Raw genomic sequence first — 27,606 nt, forward strand, 5'->3', positions numbered from 1 at the left:
TCACGAACTCCTGAAAGGAGTACGTATATGCATTCTATAAGTCTGTCTGTCTGTCTGTCTGTCTGTCTGTCTGTCTGTCTGTCTGTCCCACGAGGAGAAATGATCGAATCCACGCTCTGCTACACATTTTGTTGATTTTTTTCTTGATTTTTTTCTTTCTTAAGTTAAGGAGTTCGTATGGAAATGCTTTTGAAGCATTCTCAACTGGTTTTATAATTAATTTGTATTAGTACTTGTATTTGAATATGATTAAAGTTATTCATGAATTTAGCACAAAAAAATCTGTACCGTATTTGATAAAACATATACTAAAATATTTAATATTTATTTTTTCAATTATTTTAATTATTTTAATCTCAATATAGTATTATTTTATAAAATCAATAAATATTTCTCCAAAGTTTAAATTTGCCTAAATTATACAATAAAAAGTGTATATATTTAGCACAAATACGTGTATATAATAATTTTGTGGTTTATTTCAAGTACTGTTTATATGATCTACAAAATCAAAATTTTGAAGTTATTTTACAATCATTGAAGTGTTCACTAAAAAATAAATTTTCATTTGCTATTTTCAATTTAACTTAATGTTTGTTTGTTTTGTTGAACTTTTCTTAAATTTTAGGATAATATGTCTTCATATCTCATATATTGACCATTGATTTGATGTTTACTGAAGACATTTCCACAATATATTTAATTAATTTATGGTTAAATACATTTCAAAATATATTATTAGTAATCTTTAAAAATATAAAATACTTCACATAATTCAGAACTACAGTTATAAATGTTATAATAAAATATAATAATATAATAAAATTAAAATAAGAATATATTTGAGTAAATTGCAAACTCTCTTATAAATTATAATTAATGTAATATCTATCAAATTATAGATAATATTCAGTAAACACATAAACAAAACAAAAATATCATTGTTTAAATAAAATATTTGCAAAAGTCTAATACAATAATATATATCGTAAAGAAAAGTAGATTCACATAAAATACAGTCTTATGAAGTAATGTTTGCTCTGTTGTCTCAAAATACAATCATATAATAGTCTAATCCCTGAAATCTTTGACTTTATTCAATTCAATAGGAAATCATATTTTTTAGCAAAGCATTTGCTAAATAATGTTTTGGCCCTTTGTTTGCCCACTTATGACGAGTTTAACTAATAAAATAGAGGACCACTTGCTATGAGAGACTTCATCTGCAAATAATAAGTCACTGAAAGTTAGAGAAATAAGAATAGCCTCAGGAATTGATTGGGTATTGTATTGCATCCATAAATGTCATCAAATCTGTCGATAACTCTCTCTCTCTCTCTATATATATATATATATATATATATATATATATATATATATATATATATATATTACAATAAATCATACAACCATAACTTGTATAATACAAGCAATAGCTATAAATATGGGTTAACTCTGTTTATCATATATAAAGTCATTGTCAGCTAAAATGACCTCTCGTTTGACTACATTGAACGGTATATTCAATAAATTCATAAAATATTTTCTTAGTTTCTATTTATGTCGTAAAATAATAATAATCACACCATAAGTCACTCGGAATTAATAAACAATGTATTTTTCTTAGTCTTTCTATTTATATATTTGTTTATTACAACATCTCATATAACTTATATAATAGTATATTATATACAATGGTATTGTTGTGTTGACACAACAACTAACATGTTATGCCAGCACTGAAATAACAGCTGCTATTCAGCAAAAAAGTAATTTTTTCAACTAATACTATACTCTAGTAGTAGTAGTAATAGTTATTATTAATATAAGTTAATAAGTTGAGTGAATAAAGCATTGGTATTGTTGTTCAACGGACTCGTACCGTAACAAACATTTTATACGTCAAATCTATATTGTATTGATAAAAATATACAGAATATACTGTAAATACAATGCATATAATTATCACATTCAATTTTTAGTAAAAATATTGTATTGCAAACATTATATCAAATTTATTGATTATAGTTTTTTCTATAGCTATATATATATACAGTATATATATAAGAATTCCTCTATTATTATAGTTATGACAACACTATTATTTTAGTAAAGCAATGATTTAATTTTACGCTTCAAATACATTATTTGGTTATAAATTAAATTTTCTCAAACACCATATATGGTAAATGTAAAAATAATGTAATAACTAATACACAAAAAAAAGATAACTAATATTTTGACAAACAATAAAATTATTATTTTCTTTAATATCTCAAACTTGTGGTCAATATTATTATATTGATACTGTATATTATAATATATTATAATAAAAATAGAAAAAATAATTTAATTTTATATTATATTAGTCAGGGTTAAGCAAGGGGTGGTAGGATAGGGTATAGCCATTTCACCCCTAAGATCAAGATTTTGGGATTGTATCATACTTTTGATCTAATGATTTTTTCAAGTTTACAATAATTTTAATATTAATAATTGTTAATTAATTGTTATTATGTTTTAACAACTTATTTAAATTAAATTATTAAATAAAAATAAGTAAAATAGTTAAAAATTAAGTTAAAATATGAAACTAAAATATTAAAAATCATCTTTAAATAATTAAAATAGTGATAATAAACTATACTGTAAACATTAATATTTTTATTAATTATTTTTTAAATTTTGGTGAAAAAATAGATTTTAGTAATTTAAGAAAATATTTTTAAAAATAAGAGAATTTATGGGAAATATTATCCTATTTTTCTGGGAATTTTCTCCCAAGTATACTATTGGCATTAACAATGTAGTTGTGTTATGTAATATATTTATTTTTATCATTTACATGTATAGTAAAAGTATAATTATAATTTTTCTATATAAACTATGCTGTTTATATTTAGTTAAATATTGAAATACAATTGGTGTTAAAAATATGATAACTTACTGTTTATATTTTGTTGTACTTTATATTTTTATCTAAACATTTGGGATTCAAATGAATGCACAAATTAAATATAGACTTAATATCTTAACAATTGAGAACAACTATCTAATTGTTGTAATTTATATCCAAAATTGTGATTTAATTTATTGTATAAATTATATTACTAATATTATCGCATGAATACATTAACTATTGTGGTATTGTTATCTAATAAAATATCAATTATATACATATCAGTTACTACAGTAGTTTTGATATATACAGTACAATATCATTATTATTAATATGTATGAATATACTGTATTTTACTGAACTGTACTGTTATATAAACAGTTTATCAGATATTTTATATTTATAAATATATTAAAATTTTATTATAATGAATGAATTTTTCAGATAAATCATTTCCTTATAATTATAATAATAATTTATATTATTATATTTGATCTTTATATAACCACCATCTAATATCTTATTAGTTATATTAGACAATAAATAGTAAATAATTTATTGTACAATCATTAAATATAATAAGACATATAATATATTAATATATTTATATCGGACTCAATTTATTCATAATAAAGTAATTTGAAATTCAATTAATTTTATTACAAGTATAAGCAAATAGTCAATAATGAAGTATAAGTATAAGTGGTGTACTTTATTGATAGCCAAACACATACTTAATATTCATCGATAAGTTTTTAGGACTTGAAGTTAATTAAGAGTAAGAAATATATAGAGAATATTGAAGTCATTGAGTTATTGCAAACCTCTTATCAAAGCAATCGTCAGTTTCTTTAGTTTTTCTTATTCTGTAAACAACTGCAATGACTCAGGAATTTGAATCACTATTACTATTGTCTGCTATTATTGTATGCATTGCTCTGTAAGGTCTCACTTATAACGTGATATGATTGCCGATCGCTAGACTATGTATTGGATATAGTGTTTGCAAAAAAAAGAAAAATTTCTTAAATAATTGACAAATTTCTAGAAAGTTTCTAAAAGGAATTTCTGTCTATAGAATCCCAATGTTAATTTTGTTTTATATAAATTTTTATTATATTGTAAAAGTATATTATAAATATTAATAAAAATTAAATATTATTTATATTTTAATTAATATTAAAAATAACAAAATTATTCAATTAATAAAAAATAATATAACAATAAAGTAAAATTTCTATAGTAATTTATTTTTGAGAAACTTTCTATAAATTTTCTTAGAGACATTTATTAGAAATTTTCTATTTGCCCATCTCTAATTGGATATCATTGATATATATATATATATATATCCTGATGAAGGGTATAAATGTGAACAAAAAACATTGTGCGCTATAATTGTGTATAATCTTATGTCACGTATAGCCTAATAAAACATTAGTTAATCTGAGGACAAAATATATAAATTTATAAATAAAAGTAAAGCAAATACTGACACCAAAATAGGCATATCATTGTCACATTAAACACTGTACTAAAAATATAGTATTATTGTAAACATATAATATATTCAACATTTTCTTATTTTCACTAATTTTTAATCCTATTATTTTTTGAAATTTAGACAATAAGTTTGCATAGTATAATATATTTCAGTTTTTATTTAACCTTTTTTTATATTCAATATCCAATTTATGAAGTTTTACATCAAAAATAAGTAGCAAAATAAAATTTAAATATACAATTATTACTATCTGCTATATACTGTATACAGTATAAAAATATAAAGATTATATTTAAGTATTAATTAAATTTTAAAACAAATAATAATTTGTATTACTATATGCTGTATTATATTAAGCATTTTTATATATGATTTAAGTTATGTTTCAATATTTTTATTATGATAATAATCACTATTTTTACTTATTATTTTTACGAAACTTATTATTTAAAAATATTATTTAAAAATCGCTATGTAATACAAAATATTTTTAAATAAAAATTCTATTGAGTTTTTACTAAAATTTTATAAACAATTTTCTATCAATTATTACTTTTTATATTTAGAGTTATGTATAATGAATTGTATTCTAAAAAACATAAAATAAAATTCTAAACAAATGGCATAAACTTAAAAATAAATGAATTGAAAATTTTCAGTATTTTATTTGATTCAACTTAACTATCACACTGTACTTAACTTTTGTACCCAATGTTATTATATAATGTATTATATACTTTATATTGAAATAGATATACAGTATACTTACATATCAATATAAATTTATAAAAGTCATACATTTATTTTTAAATAAAATGATCTGTACAATAAAAATTTATGAACCGTCAAAACAATACAAAAATAAACTTAAATATCTGTAAATATTTATATTTTTACTTTAAATAATTTATGATAAATAAAGGACATTGTATTCGGTAAAAATTGAAAAAACTACATCCGGTTGTCAAAATATCATATTATATTTAACACATTTAAAGGTTTTTAATGATATAAAAATTTTAATTATAGTGTAACGGGAAGATAATATTGCATAAAATGTAAATTTATTTCAAATAGATATATTAATGTAAATTTTTAATATATTGACATCGAGTTTATAGAAATTGTAAATTCAATAGCAATACATAAAAAATTACTTAAAAAATATTTTTATGAATTATCTCTTTGATTTTTCTAATGAATATAATACATATTTTTCTAATATAATATATTATTCATATATTTATATATTATCAAAAGGTATATTTATTTTTAATAAATTAACATTTCCATGAAAAATTCCCATTCAAACCTATAATGGGAACATTCCTACTCCTAATGCGCGGTCCTTTATTCAAAATAATAATTATATATAAACTGAATAAATTTAATAAAAATATATCAAAAATTGCAATAATTTAGTTTTATCTTTTTTATTTACACATAGATTTATTAACGTATTAAATATTAAATTGTATATCATTTATAACAAAATAAACATAATTTACTTAATTATTAATTATATTTATACAATTTTGTGAATAAAGACTATCATATATCAAGATATTATCTGAATTATATTAAGTTGAATAATTATATGACAATATATTACTTAATAATTTGTAATATGATAAACAATAATATAATTAATTTGAATTAATTAATGTAAAAAAGATTATGATTAAATTAATAATTACTATAATTTAAATAATTTGTTAGTAATCTCATTGTCAGGTTTGATATGTTTAGAGAATATATATTATTAATTGATTTTTAATATAACATACAATTAGAGAATCTATTGTTTAATCACCAAATAAAAGTCAATAATACTAATAATGATAACAAGAGTCTTGCTATCTGTTTGTTTGTCTATTCAATGATAGCAATGTTACGTTAATAACTTTGTTTATTAACTCAAATCACTTTATATATTATGTAATTTAGTCAATGCTTTTATTGTATAGTTCTTAGTCAATACATTAGATTTAAGACATCTAATAAATGCCAAAGAATTTAAGTAAAAGTTAATCCAAATTTATAGCACATTTGAGAAAATATAAAAAGCAGTGATGAGAGAGAAAAAAAGATAAAAATATTTTTTACAATAAAATTATTGTTAAATTCAGTCAAATGAATATTCAAACTGTATATTATTTGCTAAATACATTAATGCTTATATAATATAAAAATCCTATTGAGTTCATTGATTTTACAGTTAAATAAAAATAATTACTAGTATAAATATATATTTTATTAGATTACAATATAAATAATTATAGTGTCAAGTAAAATTTGTGTTGAATATATTTCATATAAATTAATAGATACAATGTTTTTTATTGTTGTTTACTTTTATAATAAATAATAATAATGATGATAATAATGTACAAAATAAAATAAAACCAGTTAAGAATGCTAGAAAGCATTTTCAGAAAAAAAACTTGAATAACATTGAAAACTATTAGTTTTATAATTATAGCGGCTATATAATCTATACTACTATATAATTTGGAAATGTTTGTTTATATTTCCGTCACGCAAACAATTACTTTTAGCTCGATTTTAAAATTAAAAATTATTAAAATAACGGTTAAATAAAATTTATTCGATATATTTGTTTAAATATATTTTGGTTACACTTTTGCGCGTTACAACAATTAAAAATTATTAAAATTGAAATAACGGTTAAATAAAATGTATTGTTAACTAAACAGTAAATTTTTTAATTTTATTTATTGTTTCACGTGTAAAGAAAAAAAATATTTATATTATATTATTGAACGCGAAATTTAAATAATTATTTTTTAGTATAATCTATACAACTGTTTGTGAATAGTATGAAATAGAATTTTTTTTATTCATTTTGTGTTTTGCATTGAATCTGTGAACATGTATTCATTTACAAAAATTGAAAATTTACCAAAAAAATACAAAGTGTTTTGAATGTCGTCACCACAAATGTAAGGACTGTGAAGTTAAATATTGTGGTGATTGTGTTAACACAATTACCACCAATTGTGTCGTCTGTGGTCGAGTGATTGGAAGAGGACCTCTTTCTCGCAAATTTTGTGTTATAAAACACTAAATTATAACAATAAATTTAGGTCACAAACGGCCCTTTTTAGGGCCAATAATTATATAAAGAAAGCCTAAAATTATAATAAAAACATTTTTAATTTAAATTTTTTCCATTTATTTATAATTTTTATAAATATTTTAATAGATTTTTATATTAAATAGTAAAATATATTATATAATCGACTGTACTATCAATAGTAAGCAAACATTCCTTTCATATAACACAATTGATTGAAAATTCATTCATAATATATTTTATTATTTACTATAGTACTACGGGGGACTAACTAGTAAGATAAAAATTTAAAAACTGGTCAAATATATGTAATGAATTAGGATTTTTTAGGGTAATCCTATTCATTGGTTTTAGGTTTTTAATCAACTTTTAGTTTATATAAACTATTGTATAGATAGTAATATCAATAGGAAAGTACCTATCGATACATAGTTTGTTTTGTTTGTATAAATGAATATATAATTGTATATAAGTTTAGTTTTATTTAGTCGTATGACTGGGTTTTAAGGATTAATATGGTTTTAATCTATAGTATGTGCGCCCAATACTGGGATTACTAATGTATTTTTATGTCTATATAAGACAATGTATTTATATTATTTAAGTTAGTTATGTTTCGGCTCTAGCAGTGAGCACATGTGCCTAATAAATATTAACTCCCTTTAGTTAAAGTGTTTAACTAATTGTAATTTAGTTTCTGTGTGTTGTCGTGTCTATCCGTACGGATTACAACAGGTGCTAATCCAGGCCCCGGTAACTGTAATTACCGATAGTTAGTGCTATACAGCTGAACATCGAGTGTCAGTAGTTCTGATAACTGGTCACACCATCGGTGGGCTGTACAGCAAAGATACTAATCATTACAATTGGCGAGCCAACCAGGATTATCAAAGTGGTAATCCAATACTGGAAGAGATTATCAGTGCGATTATCTCAAGGGCTAAGGATGGACGACATCACAAGAGTACGAGTCCGACGTTTCCGGAGATTCATACAGAAGGAGACGGGACGCGGCTATTCATGGAAAGAGTCGTATGATATACTCAACAGTTACGGTCTTCTGGATGATGATCCGGATGACTGTCCCGAAGGCGTGGGAGACGGTACCGTCAATGGCGCACCAGTAAGGGATATAGTTTCCAGTGCGGACAACTACAAGGATCGAGTCTATCCCGAGCATCCCAAAGGCGTGGGAGACTATACAGTCAATGGCGCACCAGTAAGGGATATAGTTTCCAGTGCGGACAACTACAAGGATCGAGTCTATCCCGAGCATCCCAAAGGCGTGGGAGACTATACAGTCAATGGCGCACCAGTAAGGGATATAGTTTCCAGTGCGGACAACTACAAGGATCGAGTCTATCCCGAGCATCCCAAAGGCGTGGGAGACTATACAGTCAATGGCGCACCAGTAAGGGATATAGTTTCCAGTGCGGACAACTACGCGGACAAAGTCTATCCCGACCATCTCGAAGTCGTGAGAGGCTATGATGCCTAAGACGCACCCGTAGGGGGAGTGGTGTCCAGTGGCGGCAACTACGCAGACAACGATGTCTACCCCATAACTGATCTAATGCTTGATCAACAGTTTGATAACAAAGAGTTTGTTAGTCTACCGGAAATTGGTTCCGCAGACACTAAACCCAAAGTCGTGGGAGGCATGAATGCCAATGACGCACCCGTACGGGGCAATGCAGGTCTACATGGGGACGGCTGCAATGACAGTATTGTCAACCCCGGAAGTCAAGATAGGGACGAGCTATTGGGTATCATCAAAGTCTTAACAAGTGCTGTGACAGACAAACATGGAGTCCCTAAATCGCATTTAAGAAAAGCGCCTGTTTTTGATGGCAAACAAGAGTACGCCAGTCAATGGTTACGGGACTTTAGCCGTACGGCCAGGACACAGGGGTGGACATCAACAGCAATGGTTAAAAATGTCTACGAGTATCTGGACGGAGCCGCCAGAAATTGGTTCGGGTGCCGATTCGGTGATGGAAGTCCCGATAGTTGGGAAAGTTTTGAATGTCAGTTTCGGGAATGGTATGCACTCGGCGTAGGCCATGGAGACGCCTATAATGAACTTGCGAGTACTCGCCAACGTGAGGACGAGCGTAACTCGGCGTTTATCATACGATTGATGGAAATCGCGGGTCGTATACCCGGAAAAACCGATCAAATAGATATGAGCCGATTGAGAGTCGAATTAAGAGACGGGACAATTGCTAAACAGATCTCCAGTGCGGACACACCTATGGACGCGTATCGTCAACTATTGGCAATTGAGACAACCGATCGTTTAAGAATAGCCGGAAATTCTTCAGGTAAAGACCGTAATATTCGGCTAAAAGATGTCAGTACTGACCAAAGGGATAGCGAATGTTCGCAATCGGAAGACAATACCGATTCAGAGAAAGATGAGGACCCGCCGCCTGATGGACAGTGTTTGGCCGAAAACCGGAACGTGTCTTGTGGTAGACCTAGTTCATGGTCATCGGGAGCTGACCACTTTTAGTAGGGGCGTGTAATGAATTAGGATTTTTTAGGGTAATCCTATTCATTGGTTTTAGGTTTTTAATCAACTTTTAGTTTATATAAACTATTGTATAGATAGTAATATCAATAGGAAAGTACCTATCGATACATAGTTTGTTTTGTTTGTATAAATGAATATATAATTGTATATAAGTTTAGTTTTATTTAGTCGTATGACTGGGTTTTAAGGATTAATATGGTTTTAATCTATAGTATGTGCGCCCAATACTGGGATTACTAATGTATTTTTATGTCTATATAAGACAATGTATTTATATTATTTAAGTTAGTTATGTTTCGGCTCTAGCACTGAGCACATGTGCCTAATAAATATTAACTCCCTTTAGTTAAAGTGTTTAACTAATTGTAATTTAGTTTCTGTGTGTTGTCGTGTCTATCCGTACGGATTACAACAGGTGCTAATCCAGGCCCCGGTAACTGTAATTACCGATAGTTAGTGCTATACAGCTGAACATCGAGTGTCAGTAGTTCTGATAACTGGTCACACCATCGGTGGGCTGTACAGCAAAGATACTAATCATTACATATACATAATATAAATATTGTAATGTATGGTATCAAATGATTTAGTATAACAAAATAATAATCTATAATTATACATTTGCCGCTTATACTTATTCTTTTTGTTCCCGTAGATATCAAAATTTAATGAATATTTTTTATCCTTGTTTTTGATGCTTTCTTCAAATTTATATTTTAAAAAAATTCTTAAAATTTTTTATATTTTTGCCGCCATTTTAAAAAAAAATTATACTGATATATTATATCATATTTTTGATACTCTTTACAATTCTAAACGTTAAAATTTTTACCTATTTTTTTTACTTTGGCCGCCATTTTCTTTATGTTCCCGAAGAGATATCAAAATTTTAATGTATATTTCTTATGCTTGTTTTTGATGCTTTATTCAAATCTATACTTAAAAAAAATTTTCTTAAAATTTTTTTTACTTTGGCCGCCATTTTGTCTATGTTCCCGAAGATATCAAAATTTTAATTAAACTTTTCAATACATTATTAGTAGTCCTCTAACCGAATCTGAAGTCAGAATTTCAAAATTCGCAAAATGAAATGCTACAGACACACACACACACACACACACACACACACACACACACACACACACACACACACACACACACACACACACACACACACACACACACACACACACACACACACACACACACACACACACACACACACACACACACAAAAGGCTCGTATAGATTTCAGAAAACAAAACTTTTCAAGTTTTTTTTGATAAATATATCAATTTTATATATTTTTCAAATGAATATCGATGACTAAACAATCAATATCTAAGCATTGAAATTGTATTAAACAACATTTAAACATTGATCAAAATATCGATTTTAAACAATTTCCAAATGGATTTTACTGGTCAAACAATTAATAACTTTTTCATTTTATTAATTGATAAAAAATAAAATGTTATATTTATAAAAATATATATAACTATATCTCAACTTTTTAACACCAATGCAAAAATTCAGCAACAATTAATTTGTTATTTTTATATAAAATTAATAATTTTTAAATCAATTACTTTTAATAAAACATTTGTTATCTAAATAAAAGTTAATATTAATTTGTTTATTTATAAATATTTATAATTGTTAAAGTTGATAAGTTTAATTTAAATTATAAAAATTATATAACGATTTATTTGAGTATACTATTGTAATATGTAATCTTAAATAATAAATCAATATTAGGAATATTGGTAAATAATATAAATATTATAATATATTGCAATTTGTAATGATGTGATGGCACTTTTAGTTATATAATTTTATAAATAAATTATATTAATCTTTTATTCATCTCAAGTGACAGTTTACGACATATTTAATATAATTTACATTTTACAATATATTATTTTTGTATATTTTTGTATATGGTTTTACTGTAATAGTGCATAAAACATAAATTTATATCTATTTTAAAAACTAATGTTGTTTAGTAAGACTTACATATATTATACGTAATCTAACAGTATTTTGATCATAAAAATTTTAACATCACTTAATTTAAATAAATACATCATATTATTTTTGATAGAAAATTATTTCCCGAAGCAATACTTAATGTATATATACTGTATATTAAAAAAAGGTTTTAGCACTTTAACATATATATATATATATATATATATATGCATAGATAAATATATCTACATATTTTTTATAAAGATATATTTATATAAAATTTGAATATATTTATTATTTAAGAAAAAATTACATATTACACATGTACTGTATGTTTGTTTAATATAAATGTTTAGCCCTAAGATAATGAGGAATATACACGAAAACATTAAAATAGATATTAAAAATTATAATAAAGTATTAGTTTCATTAAAATAATGTTTGATATAAGATCACTGAAAAAGTTATCAGTATATAAAAAATATAAATTTAAGATATTTGTATGAATATAAGATAACCCTTATATGTTTAATAAGCCATAGTTTACTACGTGTTTGAACTTAACTAAAGTTATGGCTTAATCTGATATAATACTTGATAGAGAGTATCATAACATTGATTTGAGTAATAAGGCTTTCATTTATGAAAACCAATATAACAAATACATTGAGGTTTGTATCAGACTATTGCTGTATTGCAGGCATTTGTAGGCACTGTTCGGTCATAAGACTTCTCATTTACTAACAAACACACAGAATATTCTATACATTATATCAACGGCTGGTCTATGTTTTGTGAAATATTGATTACAACTCCACCCTAAATGTGAAACACAATCACAGATATAATACACGCTTTATAGTTATAAAGTACAATATCAAGCCATACATTGTATATAAATATCAAAATATAATATATTTTTATTATGACTAGAGTTTGGAATCCAAAATTTGGATAATCAAATAAAAACAGATAAAATATTGTAAAATAAGATATAAATTTTTATGAATATAATTAATTATATACTTAGGTTATAATATTAAAAATTATTTTTGTTTGTATCTAATGGTGAATCCATCAGTAAAATAAAAAACAAAATAATGAAGTAATGATCAATATTACATATATAATAGACAAATAATAAATATTTAAGTTGTCAATATAAATGTTAATAAATATTTTAATGTTGTAAATTAAAAATAATAATAATTATATTATTCTTTGAGCATTTAATTAAGTTAACAAAAATATATATAATATAATAACTTTTATAAATTTGAAGTTTTTTTATAATCCATTATTTATAACAAATCAATATATTTTTAGGGTTTAGTCATATATGATTTTAGATGAGACACTGCCCATTGATTATGGCTCTAACCCAAAGTCACCAGTATTATAGTCAAAGATTACAATGAAAAACATATTAACTATATTTAGTTTCTAAGAAACTGAAAAATAAATATTAGCGGCAAATAATCAAAAAACAAATTGTATCTCAACTTTGAAATAATAAAAATATATGTAATTTATATAATGATATCATCAAACTAATTTTTCACAATTTTTAAAGTTATAATATTGTTATTTTTATATCAATGGCATTACTTAATATTTTATTAAACAAATTAATATTATTATAATTATTTTGTTTTGTAATTAAATTGATAAAATAAAAGTAGGACCATATATATAATGGTGTTAATATAAAACTAGTAATAAACAATACATTTATAATATGACAAAATAAAATGAAAATTTGTATAGAAATAAAACAATATATGATTTATGCATATATATAAAAAATTGTAAAAATAATCTATTTTTACTGTTAAAATGTGTCAAAAATATTGCAATTTTGTCAACACGTTAACAGCAATGACTGTGAAACACGAATTGGCGCTAATTTTATGGACGTTTCACATGTATGTTAGGCAAGTGTCGGCCAAACTGATCGTACAGTTAATCTTATTTAGACTGTCTTTCCTCCAGAGAACTCACAAACAGATAACTAATTGACTTAAAAGAGGGAAAAGAAATGTAATTTAATGTTAAGATTGTACTAAATTTAGACCTCTCATGACTGACACTTACACTTACTTTTGTAAAAAATGGTTTTTGTCTGAAAATTATTTTTTAAAAGACAACTTAACTAAAAATATAACAATAATTTTTATGTCAAAACTTTTGCTTCAAATGCAAAGTTTAGATAAATTTTGTATAATTGTCTGCAAAAAATTTTATGCACTCTTTTCGTGCAATTTACATGTCTTACTGAATAATTTATTTTCGTATCAAATATGAAAATCACTGTATTTAATAAACTCACGCATATGTGTATCTATTGTTGTTATAATTTGTAAAATATAAAAATATTAATATATTTAGATTAATATATAATAGTTTGTTTGTGAATTTTGTAATTTTCAAAATAATTATTTATAAGATTTTAAATGAAAAATATAAATAAAACTAAATTAAAATTATTCAATTTTTTCTTATATGTGTAATAAAGTTAATAAAAAAAATAATTTTAATCATATTCAAAATAACTATAATGATATATTATTAAAATATTTTTATATCATATGTTTAAAATAAGTATTTTTTGTTATTTATGTATAATTTAAATATTCATATATATATATTTTGAAACATATTACTCATTAACTAAAGTTTTTAATAAAAATAAAATGATTTTTTTACAAAAGATTTGCTGATAAAAAAAGAAGAAAATTTCTTATGAATTTAGATAATAGATGATTAAAATAGTTTTTTGGTATATAAAGACAGAGTTGAGTTTATATCAAATCAATTCACTATAAGCTCATCTCTAAACACATGAATATTCATTGAGTTTGTATGAGATTTTTTATGGGCTCAACGTATAGGACTATATATATTAAAATATTTAGTATTGTGTTATTAAGCCTAAAGAGCTCAATGTTATATATATATATAAAATCAATACCGAAGGCAAGTCATCTATATTTTTGCAAAAATGTACTTTCAATAGTTGAAATTATTGAATGTGTGTGATTATGTGTGTGTGTGTGAGTGTGTGTGTGTGAGTGAGTGTGTGTGTGTGTGTGTGTGTGTGTGTGTGTGTATGGAAGAGAGAGTGAATGTGTCAGAGAAATATAGACAACCTAAATGCCATAAAGGCAACACATAATACATTAAAACACATTATTACACATTATCTCAATTATAGAGAAAAAAGTTAAGTTAAATCTATTTAATTATAGACAAAATTGATTTTTTTTGTTACAATATTAAAAAATATAATTATATTTATTTGATATTTTGTACGACAAAAACTTCTTTTTTAGATTTTTAAAAAATATATAACTTTAAAATAAATTAATGTTAAATATGATACTTTCTTTTTAAATTAATAACACAATAAAAACATAAATATTTAATTATGTCCATAAATTATTTCTAATGCAATAACTAAGCAGTTATAATGACGAAGTATATTAAAAATATTAATAATAAAGTTAGTAATAATAGTAATATTAAAATAAAATAAATCCGTTATAAATAAGTTACATAATACTGTACATTATATAAAGTCACATATTATATATATTATATATACAACAGTTTAGCCAAATACTGTATATGTTAATAAACTAAAAATTGAAATCAATGCAAATGTTTGAATAATATACTGTATTGTTATAATGTGTTTATTCAACAAAACCTAAAAATGTTTAAAATATAGTGTAAAGGATTTTAGCTAAACATTGATTTAATGATTTACGAAACAAATATCAATATTAACAAAAAATCTCATATATTTTTATAAAGTTTGAGTGAGTGAGTGTATGTGTATGTATGTGTGGGTTAGTGTTATTATATGATATATTTGTAGAATCTTTTAAAAATATTCTAAAATTATAATACAGTTTCAAAATATATTTGAAACTTTCATTTATGAGATATACAATATATAAAAATCGGAACATACATATAATGTTTAACAAAAAATATCGATATTCACAGATTAAAAATATATAGAAATTACATTAACATAAAACCAAAGCTTATTATGGATTAAGTTGGTTTCAAAATTTTAAATATATTTAAAAATATTATTAATACTGTTTATATTATTTTTACAATGTTATCTATAAACGTAATATTTTTTATATAAAAATTTTGTGTATATGTTGAGCACTGATAAAAATATATAATAAGACATAAGAACTAAAAAAATAATACATGTTTTCTTTGAATGTTATTTTTAAAAATAATATTAATAATTGCTTACCAAATATTGTATTATAATTTATAATCAAACTAAATATAATAATATACAGTATATTATATCATTTGAAAACTATGTATTAATATAAACTCAAAACTAATATAAAAATAAATAGAGATTTTAAATAATAATATTACATTAAATACACTAAATATTTTATTAGTTTAATATTAAAATAAAATAAAATAATTTGCTATAATATGATAAAATTTGTTTATCTTATTTATTTGATGTAAAATTATATAATTATACAACTAATTTATTTATTAAAACTCATTTGTATTCTATATTTAGTTATATATAATATTTATAAATGTTTTAAATCTTTATTATTTAGTCGAAAATATGCAATTAAGTTAGTTTTTATATAACATAGTAATATTTAACAAATAAAATTGACTATAAATTAAAATAAAATAAAATATTAATATAATTTTTTTTTTGTATTTTTTTAAATAACATGGCTTGGTTAACGCACAAAATAATTATAAAATAAAAATACAAAAATATACTGTTTTAAAATCTATTATTTTATAAATATATATATCAGTATTAATCTTTATTTAACTATAAAATAAATATTTCATCTATTTATGTCAATATACGGCTAATAATATAAATACTAGAAAAAGGTTTTTTATATCAATTCAAAGTCAAGCTATTAATATTAATGTTATTTATTATTAATGCAATTGTTTGATATATGTTAAGTGATAGATAAGACAATTAGCTTATATTTCACGGCAAACAGTAAAAAACTATTAATTTTTCTGTTCATTGTATATAATATCTTAAAAATGCACAATAAAATGAAATTTTTATGAACTACTTTAGTGATTATTATCAATAATAATTTTATTAGTTAACACAAAAACAATCTGTAAATAATTTTTATATATAGTATTAAATATAATAAATTAATAACAAAATAGTTTTTGTCGATTATTGACAATTATATTTAGAATATAAATAATAATATAATTATTAGACTCTAATAATACATAGTTATAAAGTATAACAATTGAATATAAAGACATTTAAATATAGAAAACTGATTCAAAACCTATTGTGTTAATCAACATATGGTGTCAACGATCACCAAATATATTGTCATATAAAACACATTTCCCAAAATAAATACTTTTTATAAATATATTTATAAATTAGTTGAAATAAAACATAATAAACAAATTAAATATTTTTAGTTGCTCAATTTTCCATTAAGTATAATTTTATTTAATAAATTAAATTATTAATAAAGTATTACTAAATAACATAAATTGATTGGTAATGATTTTGGTAAAAATATTGATTTATATATTTTGTAATTATGTATTTTGGAAATGTGTTCAACATTTTATAACAACAAATATAAAGCGGACAAATAAGTCATTGATATTTTTAGCAAATTGTTTTACCACTGATTTTCTATATTTTTTGTTAATTGTGTGCTTAATATCTTTAATGTTTTCTTGATATTTCAGTGTACAGTAATATACTTTATTTACATTTAGATTAATATAATATATAAATTATATTATAAAATTTAAATAATGTTTACAATAATTTTATTAAAGTAAAAGTAAAAAATTATTAAAGTAAGTCTACTAATTGATAATGTAGGGGAAGTGGGGTATTACTGACATTTAGGACTAAGCTAAACTAACTTATGTAAACCAAAACACTCGGTAATATACCACCGGCCCTTACGGTTGGGCTCTCAACCCGGTCGGTTTCGTGGTGTGTGGCTTAAGGGGCGAGCGGATCCCCTTGTTCCCCGACATAGTCGGGTAACTCCTACTATACGGGAGTAACCGTGTTCATGTTTGTAGTTGACAACGGACATGTCATCGGGTATGCAATTACCTTCAGGATAGGATACCTTATAGATGGATTACCATATACGTAGGTTGCTTTATAGGAGTTAACCCATAAGTAGGTTATCATATATGTAGGTTGCCGTATAGGTAGGTTATCTTATAGGTAGGTAAACATACAGGTAGGTTATCTTATAGATGGACTACCATATCGGCAGACAACTATAGATAGGTTACCGTGCAGTTAGATTACCTTATAGATAGGTTACCATATAAGCAGGTTACATTATAGATAGTTTACTATATGAGTAGGTTCCTTATAATCAGATTACAATATAGGTAGGTTATCTTATAGGTATGTTATCCTAAAATATTGCATACCTCAGTGTCTCTGTCATGTCGTTAGTTTAGGTTCTCTCGTAGGTTCATCTGTAGGTACTCTCGTAGGTTCACCTGTAGGTACTCTCGTAGGTTCACCTGTAGGTACTCTCGTAGGTTCACCTGTAGGTACTCTCGTAGGTTCACCTGTAGGTACTCTCGTAGGTTCACCTGTAGGTACTCTCGTAGGTTCACCTGTAGGTACTCTCGTAGGTTCACCTGTAGGTACTCTCGTAGGTTCACCTGTAGGTACTCTCGTAGGTTCACCTGTAGGTACTCTCGTAGGTTCACCTGTAGGTACTCTCGTAGGTTCACCTGTAGGTACTCTCGTAGGTTCACCTGTAGGTACTCTCGTAGGTTCACCTGCAGGTACTCTCGTAGGTTCACCCGTAGGTTCACCTGTAGGTTCACCTGTAGGTTCACCCGTAGGTTCACCCGTAGGTTCACCTGTAGGTTCACCCGTAGGTTCACCCGTAGGTTCACCCGTAGGTTCACCCGTAGGTTCACCCGTAGGTTCACCCGTAGGTTCACCCGTAGGTTCACCCGTAGGTACACCCGTAGGTTCACCCGTAGGTTCACCCGTAGGTTCACCCGTAGGTTCACCCGTAGGTTCACCCGTAGGTTCACCCGTAGGTTCACCCGTAGGTTCACCCGTAGGTTCACCCGTAGGTTCCAATAAGAGTTCGGGTGTGAGATGCCCCCGTATACGGTACGGTGCCGGAGTTCTCATAATAAAAATATTTACTTACGTAATAGTTGTTTAACGTCCGCGTGGTTATGGATGTATTCTGAAGGCGTCCCTTAAGATGTCCAACGATTGGTCCGCGTCGAGAAAGTAAACACACACAAAGTAATATGCAAATACTTTTATTAATTCACTCTAAAGCAATACACGTAGTATGACTCCAAGTGGAGAACTGATTTTGGTGTTTGAGAGACACCTCTATTTATACTAAAGTGTACGTTCATAAAAAGTGTGTCACATTGAGTCAGGTTTTAATCACTATTAAAACTGGGAGTTTACTATTTAATTTTTTCTATAACATTTTAGTGCATTATTTTAACACTAAAATATTGAATAAAATTTCCTTAAAAACAAGGTGTTTACCTTTAGGTTTTCTGTATAACATTTTAGTGCTGTTATAAATTTTTAACAAATAAAAATAAGAATAATTTTTGAAATACTTTTTCGGAGTAAAACAAATAATATACCCTTACAATATATTTTAATTATGTATGTTATCCTTGACTTCAATATAAAATTATTTAATGTAGAAATATTAGTGTATATAAGCATTTGTTTATTATAGGGAAAGTTTTCAATAATTTAGCTTATGTAATAATTATGTTTTTTAATTATTTAAATAAAAACAAAACTTATTTAATAGTTAAATATTTTGCTGATTTGACCCACTATTGCATTTCCGCCCCTTCAAGTCTTCATCTGTCCTCAGATGTGTAACACTAATAACTCATGTACACATTAGTTTACAAATTTTCTATTTATAAAATATTACTATAAAATCCCTTCACCTTAAAAAATGCATGCATTATGTAAACTTAAATCTATAAAATACCAATAATGCATTATAATAAATTTTAATCGTTGTCCGTTTTCTGATCATTATTGTGCTTTGTTTGTTGTTCCGTGTTATCAATTTCATCGTCCAGTTGATTTTCATTGTCATTTAGTGTAGTAATATGTTTAGCATTGTTACTATCTACTTCATCAATACTGTCCAATTCAGGAATTATTTCATTGTTCCATTTTCTTAATCGTCTTATATGTACTTTCTTAAACTTTTTCCTTGGATTATGTACACTTTGAACAGTGTATACAAGTGGACTGTGCCGCGTAATTATCTTATAAGGGCCAATATATTGGCTTAATAATTTTGTACTAAGACCAATCTCTCTGTGAGGAATATGTAGTGACACCAAGTCACCCTCCTCAAATACTACATCGCGATGTTTAGCATCATAACGGAATTTACCATCATTATGAGCCTCTATAATTCTCATTTGAACCAATCTTCTTGTCTCCTCCATATATTTTAAATAATTAGTACCAAATGCAAAGTCACGCGGTAGATCATAAGATATGTCAATTGGTACTTTTGGTTCTCTTCCATATAGTAAGAAAAAAGGAGAAACTTTGGTAGCTTTATGATTACTAACGTTATACGAGAATGTTACTTTGGGTAAGTACTGGTCCCAATTGGTAACATTATCTTGAACATAATTTTTAAGCATCATAGCTACAGTCCCGCATGCTTTTTCTGCAGTTCCATTCGATTGTGGACTATATGGTGTGGTTTTCACATGTTTGGAGGCTGTCAACTTAAAGACTTCTTCCATAAAGTCTGATATAAAGTATCTGGCATTATCTGTTAACACTTTTTTAATGGCGCCGTGTCTTGCCAGAACTTCATCAACAAACCATTTCGCTATAGTAATGGCTTGTACATTCCTCACTGCCTTTGTCTCCATCCATTTTGTAAATAAGTCAATCATTATTATAATGTATTTACTGCCTTTTGACGTCGGAGAGAGAGGCCCAAGTATGTCTACTCCGACAATTTCAAATGGTTCATTGGCATCGATAGGCTGCAGCATTCCTTTCTCCAGTTTATTGTCGACTTTATTCAACTGACATGACTCGCAGTTGTTTACGTATTTTCTGATTGACTTTTCACAGTGAGGCCAGAAAAATCTCTCTTTGATTTTTCCATATGTTTTTTCAAATCCTAAGTGAGCTCCGGACAACTCATTGTCATGTAAATCTTGTAGGATTTGTCGTCTTAATTCTTTAGGAAGGCATAACTGTAGCCTCCTATTTCTATTATCATCATAACTTATCCTATATAGAATTTCATTTTCAATAATGAATTTGCTTAAGCTTTTACTTTGTTGATTATTTTTTATTTTCTCTTTTAATTCTTTACACCATTTATCACTATCTTGTTTCTCTATTATGTTTATTGTAGGATTTATTAGTACTGGTATTACTGGTTCCCAATCGTCTGGTTCCTCGTATGGATATCTTGATAATGCGTCAGCATTGTTATGTAATTTTCCTTTCTTATATTTTACTTCAAAGTCATATTCTTCGAGTATTGTTCTCCAATGCATTAATCTTCTGTTTGGGTTTTTCAAATTTCTAATATATTGTAGTGGATTATGGTCACTATATACCACAAAATGTTCGCCATATATGTAATGTCGATACCTTTCAACAGCCCATACTATAGCTAAACATTCTTTTTCTGTGATACCATAGTTTAGTTGTGCACTATTAAACATTTTACTGTTGTAACTGATGACGACATGTTTACCATTTTGAATTTGTCCTAGTATTGCTGACATGCCATAGCCACAAGCATCAGTGAATATTTCAATAGGGGCACCTTCTTGATATTGTGCTAGTATTGGAGCAGTAATTAATCTATTTTTAAGTTCATCAAATGCTTTTTGACATTTAATATCCCAATTAAATTTAACATCTTTGCGCAACAGGTTTGTTAATGGTTCGGCTACAAAAGCATAATCTTGTACAAACACTCTATAGTAATTTGCTAGTCCAAGAAAGCTTTGTACATCTCTAACTTTCTTAGGTATCGGGAATGCTTTAACTGATTTTATTTTGTCTTCATCTGGCTTTATTCCATCCGATGAAACTATATGTCCTAAATATTTTACTTCTTTGCAAAGAAATTCACATTTTTCAATGCCTAGTCGTAGATCATATTCTCTAATTAATTTCAAGACGCTTTCCACGTGTCGTAGATGTTCATCAAATGTATTGGAGAATATTATTATGTCATCCAAATATACTACGACAAATTGATACAATACATTTCTTAAAACTTTTTGCATATATCGTTGAAATGTCGCCGGTGCATTGGTAAGACCAAACGGCATCACTTTAAACTGATATAAGCCATCAGGTGTTATAAATGCTGTCTTCGGTCTATCTGATACTTTTACATGAATATTCCAATATCCACTTAATAGGTCCATAACAGTAAAGTATTTACTTCCTTCAAGAGCTGCGAGAGCGTCGTTAATCAATGGTAAAGGATGTCTATCTTTGATTGTAATAGAATTTAGTTTTCTGTAGTCGACACAAAATCTAATTTTCCCGTTTTTCTTTTTAACCAATACTACAGGAAAACTATATGGTGATTTACTTTCCTCGATAACATTTGCATCCAACATTTCTTTTACTTGTTGTCGTATTATTTCTTTTTCTTTTGGTGAATTTCTATAAGCGCGTAGACGTACTGGTTCTTCAGTTGTTAGCTTAATTTCGTGTTCAACATCAACAGCTTTACCTAATTGTAATACAGATTCTCCAAAAAGATCTCTATTCTTTTCAAGCAATCTAAACATTTTTTGTCTCTTGTAATTATCAGTAGTAAGGATATGAAACTGTTTTTTATTATCATCTACGCTTTCAATCATATAATTCTCTTCGCATCCGTATTGAGGGTATGATATTAGGTACATTAAGGCTATTTTGAGATTTTTACACAAGTATTTATTAGCTTTTGACGAATTGTATAAAATGACATCTATTGGTTTTTGTAAATCAATAAGTGTTTCTTGTATTACAATCTGATAATCGTCATACAGTCTCTTAACTGGTTTAAGGAAACCAAATTGTGTATTAGGTGGTAGATTACTTGTGTCAATCTCACATTTAGCATTAGTCATTGTTTCATTTGGAATGTGATAATCTTGACGTAACCTTACTTCTAGGGTTGAGTCTGGTTCCTGTATTATAAAATCTGAGTTTATCCAATCGATTTGATCTTCATTTCCAAAGTCTAGCTTTAATTTTGATTTTCTGCAAAAATCAAGACCCAGAAGTGCTGAATATTTGATTTCATCGAATATGTAGAAATCTTGAATGTAAATCTCATTGTCGACTTCAACATTCAATTTAACGTACTGTCCTAATTCATAGCGTTTGTTATTTAATAGTAATATTTCTTTGCCTTTCCTTTCTTTTGGCTGTTCTTTTAACCTTGTTAATAGTTCAGAGTTAATTATAGATACTGTTGATCCTGTATCTATAATTGCTGTTACATGTATATTATTTAATTTAATTTTTCTTTTGATAAGCGTTGTCGAATCCTGAGGAGACCGGTCAAGGTGGACGAAATTATTCTCCTCAGTTAATTTCGTCGCCACCCGTTTCCCTTATTGTTGTTATTAACACGACAATCTCTGGCAATATGGCCTATTTTGTTACATTTGTAACATTTTACTGTTTTAGTCCAATTAGTGTCTGAGCGTCGCTTTTCTTCTTTAGTGTCCTCTTTAGTCTCCGATATTTCCACAGGCTCTTTGGGCGCAAATTGATTTCCTCTCAACATTAAACGTTTCATGTATCTAATATTTTCTTGCATTTGCTGCATTTCCCGTGATTGTTGTTGTTGAAATGCGTTTTGTTCTTTCGGGCGGTTATCCACAGGATTATAATTGAATCGAACTCTTCGTTTACCCGCTTCTTTTCGTTGATAAAGTCTGACATCACAAATTCGTTTTACAAGTCCTTTAAATTCTTCGACCGTCTCACATGGGTTAGTAATCATTTTGTCCGTCACTTCGTCTTTCAAATCTCCTACCATACCATTCAACATATTAGAAATTATCTCAGTGTCTGTCATTCCCGGGTTGGTTAGTTTAATTACACCAAACTTTTCTTCCCAATATTCATCAAAGGAGTCAAATTTTCTGGGTTGCATCAAATATTTCTTGAGTATTCTTCACCAGAATTTTTGTGCATTGTATTAGTAAAATTATTAATTAGATTTGTTCTAAACTGTTGCCAATTGTTGATCTTATTCATGATACGCTGATTCTGATACCATAAGTGGGCAGCACCCTCTAACGACCCAATAACTCTTTTCAACTTTATAGTATCGTCCCACATGTTAGCGTCAGCCACTAAGTCATAGTGATTAAGCCAAATAGTCGGGTTTGTAGTACCATTATATGATTTAGGATTAAGTATTGGTAATTGTGTTCTGACGCGAGAACTCAATGAAGGCGGTGGAGGTACAGGATTTTGTCCTTGTGTTTCCTGTGTCTCGCCAAAGCTTACCGAGTTCAAGTCGTCATACAGAGCTGACGGCTCGGTTTGATGAAATTTATCTTGAAAACTCTTTCCTTCCATAGTAATCTAGTTATTTTGATAGTTTTATTTATTTATTTTTATTTTTATTTTTTTATTAGTTATGATTAGCGAGTGTTTAGTGCACGAGTGTTTTGGTTCTATAATCTCTTAGAGCTAATTTGGGCAACAAGGTTTTGTTAGTATCATCGTTGTCTGAGTCAATTAATCGCAGTGGTATGTGGTCTCTATTTACTTCCGCCAATTGACTTGATACATGATAACCTTTTACTATGTTAACGTAACACCATCCATAATTACATTCAATTTGAAGAGCGTCCGGCTTTGGCTTTGATGTCCATTCAATATCAGAAAGTGGAATACTTATTTTTTGGTTTCGAACCCTTACTCTCTGTCCATCCTTATCATAGCCAATCATATGCAAAGTATCAGATAATACAAGCGATTTATTTTTGTTGACTGTTTTTGTATACCAATATACAACAGGATTTTTACATCTGACTTCGTACACACGACTCATAGGCATACTTGTTATTGGAAGTTTTATAAAAATATTTTCGATACTTTTGTATCTGAAAAACGCGGTTTCGTTTGGTATGTTAAGTTCAATTAAATATAGATAATATGGTGTTTCAGTCGTCGAATATCTTCCATAATGCGTTGAAAACTTAATTGTACGGAACCATTGTGTTGATATCAGCATTGACATAAGTAACATAAAAATAATGACCATAACGATTCTAATAACCCACGATATGGCTGTTGCTGAATCCATCACTTCCAAGCTGACAGCAGGAAATATAGATATATCTGGTATCAGTGAAAATGCCTGTACTGGCCGTGGTTCGATTATGGTTAAACCAACTCCCATTATACCGAAAAATCTCGTATATGTTAATGTTCCGAAGATTACGATTAATGTGGATAATGTGTGTAATAAATCACCAATTAATGCAAACATTCCCCAAAAACGGCCTCTGAATGTGAATGACTTATAGTTAGTTGACAATTCATACATTTGTTGAGACAAGTTTTTTGTAATTTGAATTGCAATGGCACCGTATTCTTCGATTTTTCCATCATTAAGTTTTTCCAACATGGCATCCCAGACTTGTGTGTTATTGTCTTCACTCTCAGGCTCTAAGGTAATATTCAGTAGGTATCTTGTTTCCAATTTTGAATCAATTTTCTTCGACAATTCGTCTATTAAAGCTGACACATAAGCATAATTGGTATAGTCCATAGAACCAGTTAAAGGTTCAGAATAGGGTCCGTATAACTTCTGTCTAGTTTTCGGTATGAATAGGTAACATCCTTTACGTACACTTACTATGGTAGCCCATTCGATTAAGTTATGTTGTACCGTGGCTTCGTTCTCACAATGTTCGTAATACGTGTCTACTACATTTCCATGTAACATGTATTGATAGTTGTTTAATTTTATTACACGATAGTCGTCCACATGCCTGGGTATTAAATCGCAATATTTTGCTATATCCTTTGATACAAATTGAGTAATTGCTTTCGTACACATATTTGGGCTTCTTAAAAGTTCGGGTGAGAAAGTAAAGCAAAGTTGTTCGTCGTATGTTTGTGTACAACTGAAATGTGTGAGATCTGCTTCTTCGTCCACTTGATTGGATATCTCGTTAAGCAACCACACAGTGTTATCCAATTTAAATGACATTAATGTAGAATTTATTACTCCTTTAAATTGACAGTGATTTGTTATACAGGGAAACGGCAAACTATTCGGTGTGTAAATGCGAAATTGATTTTGCTCTGTTGGATGTTTTAACGGAATTTTTATTTTTAAATAAAGATACTTTTGAGTAGTGTTCGTATTGGCATTGATTTCATCTCTAATCAAGTATTTCGTGAATGGTAAACTATAAAAAAGTATTTGGTCTTGTTGTTCAATGGCTATTTTGTATTTGCCATTAAGTTGACTATCGATTTGATTCAGCATTTCAGTTAAGGTGAGCGAATCAATCAAGTCTCTTGGGATATATCCTTTTCTTAATGCTATGAACATTTTATCATAATAGTTCAATTGTTCCAACTCCATTAGAACTAGATTTTGTAATTTTTCAAATTGTTTGTTGTTAAAGTCACGAATGATATCGAGTATGTCTCGTTTTTGAAATTCAATTCTCATTGCACTTTTGAAATCTTTCAATTTTTTATCCATATTTTGCATCTGTTGTTTCGTAACATTAGCTAGCATTTGTATTCTCTCATTTATTACTGTAAAACGTGCGTTAGTTGCTTCTGTTAAACCAATAAGTGCATTTTGTAACAAATGGGTTCTCTTATTAGTTTTATGAATTTCTTTACTAAGATCGTTAATTTTATCTTCTAAGCCTTCATTATTTTTCCCATAAAAGAATCCAGCAGCAAAAGTAGCAATACCGGCAAGTCCAATAGCCGTTAATGTAATTAACTCTCTTTTTCTTCTGTTGTAATTAACTTTATTAAATAACTCATGTCTCTCTTCTATGAATTTTGTCATTGGTTCCATTATAGCGTTGAAATCGTATTCCAAATATTGGCAATTATTACTTATATAATTTTCTCTGCCAGAAACGAAATCTTGAATTCTTAAAGTGAACGATTCACAATTAGACTTTATTTCGTTATATATTTTTGAATATCGCTGACTATTATACACGGGTAAGTTGATTTTCATGTACTGAATCCAATAATCACTGAATTTAAATGCTCGTCCTGTTTCTACAAAATACAATCCATGTGCTGCAGAGTTTGTAATAAATTCTTTATTTTTGAAAAGGTTTGGTTGAAGTTCATAAGTTTTCTGTACAAAAAGTTTTCCATAATTCTTTACAGTTGTACTACGAGCTGTCGTAGTTGTTTGTGGATTTATTTTATCAATTAAAACGTTAGGTAATTCTCCCGACAATTTTACAATTGTTTTATGATTGTCGATAGTAGTTGGTATGTACGATACATCAGTAGGTTTTAACGT

At 27.2% G+C, this 27,606-nt stretch overlaps 1 protein-coding gene across 2 annotated transcripts in view; it reads right to left on the reverse strand.

The window, feature by feature from the left end:
- LOC128959984 (protein O-mannosyl-transferase TMTC1-like) overlaps positions 1-27,606 on the reverse strand; it is a 65,420-nt gene that overhangs the window by 21,466 nt on the left and 16,348 nt on the right. Inside the window, exon 1 of one of the 2 annotated variants that reach the window (XM_054306035.1) lies at positions 2,948-2,956. The exons of the other annotated variant lie outside the window; for it this stretch is intronic. The gene's annotated coding sequence lies outside the window, so the exon portion shown is untranslated. Of the gene's footprint in view, positions 1-2,947; positions 2,957-27,606 lie in introns of those variants that run through there. 2 annotated transcript variants of the gene reach the window in all.

This window comes from Oppia nitens, unplaced genomic scaffold (genome assembly GCF_028296485.1).
Source record: "Oppia nitens isolate AA-2021 unplaced genomic scaffold, nextdenovo-longstitch-racon4-pilon3 scaffold4_pilon_pilon_pilon, whole genome shotgun sequence".
Lineage (NCBI taxonomy): Eukaryota > Metazoa > Arthropoda > Arachnida > Sarcoptiformes > Oppiidae > Oppia > Oppia nitens.